The sequence below is a fragment of the Cynoglossus semilaevis genome, chromosome W (genome assembly GCF_000523025.1).
Source record: "Cynoglossus semilaevis isolate Cse_v1.0 chromosome W, Cse_v1.0, whole genome shotgun sequence".
Classification (NCBI taxonomy): domain Eukaryota; kingdom Metazoa; phylum Chordata; class Actinopteri; order Pleuronectiformes; family Cynoglossidae; genus Cynoglossus; species Cynoglossus semilaevis.
In genome coordinates, this window is record NC_024327.1 from 4,234,581 (window position 1) to 4,236,724 (window position 2,144).

Consider the following 2,144-nt stretch of genomic DNA (forward strand, 5'->3'; position numbering starts at 1 on the left):
TATATATATATATATAATCTGAGCCGCAAAGGTTGTTTTTCTAATTCTACGGCTCCATTTTGGACTTTCTCCTTGTTTCCACTATGGGACCTTATTCCGAAACTCGTTTTGGGACATTGGACTGGAATAATGAATTGTAAAACGTCATAATTCCCACTTCACGTCCCTTTTTTTTAACTCTGCGAGTTGTTTTGCGTCTTGAAGAAATGCGCACATCGAAACTTTGGACAATCAAAACCCCTTCACGAAAATTAAGCGAGACATTTTTAATTATTATTTAATATTTTAAAGACAGAACTAAGAAGAAGAGCAACTTTGAAGCTTAGAAATCAAGAATATTTGTCTGTGTAATTTGGACGCAGCCTGCCGTTTTCTTCTTTGCTTCTTTGGATAAGTTAAACCAAAAACGCAATTGATTTGTTACAATGAAAACGTAAACGGTAGGTTTTTACATTTATTTTATAAATTGTATAAATCTTGTGTACATTTTTGAATGGTTTATTAATTTTCTTGTTTTTTCTTTTTTGTCTTTTTGGGGAAAACAGACAGAAAACTGGCAAATTGGCCATCATGTGGGATTAATCGCCAGGGAGTATGTTTGAGCTGGAGCAGTTTGGTTCTCAGATTTAGAGCGAAACCCCTGGCCAGTCAGAGAGAAATATAAACCAAGCACGACTGAACATGGGATCACACTATAAAAACCCAGGTTTTCACACTAGGGACCCCACAAGGAACGGTGGAGCCTCTCATGGGCCCCATGGGTGAGCCGCAGATGCTGGGGCTCAACATGAACATGAATGTAGAGCAGTATGGAGGTTTTCACCCTGCACGGGGCCACACGGACATGCATGCAGGCAGTGGACTTCAACAACAGCAACAGCAAGGAACCATGCATGGATTTTTTAACAACCAACAACCTCACCAAGGACACCCTCATGGCAACCAACCTCACCCCCACCAACAACATCCACATTTTGGTGGGAATTTTGGAGGCCCAGAGCTCGGGTCTTCATGCCTGCACGGTGGCAGGTTAATGGGTTTTAGTAACAATGGCATGGAACCTCAGCAGGGCTTTGGAGAAGGATTTGATCCTCTGGCTGAGGTACAGACAGGAGGTGGCTTTCCCCAGCAACAGCAACAACAGCAGCAGCGGGCTGGTAACATGCCTGGTTTTCAACATCACGGGCCTCCCAGTGGGAGCCATGCTGTCCCTGCCCCCTGTTTACCTCTGGATCAATCTCCCAACAAAGCAGCCTCCTTTCACGGTGTCCCTTCTTCCTCCTCCTCTGATTCTCACAGCTTGGAATCAAGACGAATGCCAAACCAAGGAGGTGTTGAAGGATTAGAGTATAATTTTCCAGGTGAGCCGTCATCTGGACATTTTGATGTACCTATCTTTTCCCCATCAGAATCAGATTCTCAATTGTCCCACTTTGGCCCTGGAAGACCAGTTCCAGGTCTAAATTTCCCTGGAAACACTGGCATACCACGGACACCAGGTATGCAGGGCATCTCTAAGGGACACCAGCCTCCACCACCACAACAGCCTCAGCATGGAATGTTTTTTGAGGCTTTTGGAAATGGACGAAAGGTGCCCGTGGGAATAGACCCGGGTGTCAGTACGAGACATTCTCTCATGCAGCAGCAACATGTTGGCCTAATAGCCAGACAGAACTCCTGCACTCCAGGCCTCCCCCGACCTCCTCAAGCTGAGCCTAGCTCTACTAACCCCAACATTTTGGATGGTGTGGTCATGATGCATGGCAAACACAACCAATTTGAATATCCTATTAACAGACTAGAAAATAGGGGTTTGCATCCCTATGGGGACCCAATGTTTAATATGCAACAGCCTGCTCCTCCTCCCTCCCAACAGCCCCCAAATCAGAGGCTCCAACACTTTGACTCTCCCTATATGAATATGGCAAAAAGGCCCCGATTTGACTTTCCCAATACACATGGTAGTGATGGCTGGTGTAGCGGCATTGATAACCACCTTTCTCCGTCTTCATATTCTGGCATACCTGAAGAATTTACCCCACCTCTTAGTGAAGGTTTTCTGCCAGGTCCCCTGCAGCACCCGGGGCCTGAGCAGCAGTCTCTGCAGCAGCGCCAGAATGCAGCCACGATGATAAAAAAGATTG

General features: G+C 45.9%; 1 pseudogene; it reads left to right on the top strand.

Annotated features, from left to right (window-relative positions):
- Positions 1-594: 594 nt before the first annotated feature.
- LOC103396995 (transcriptional activator MN1-like) overlaps positions 595-2,144 on the top strand; it is a 16,571-nt pseudogene continuing 15,021 nt past the window's right edge.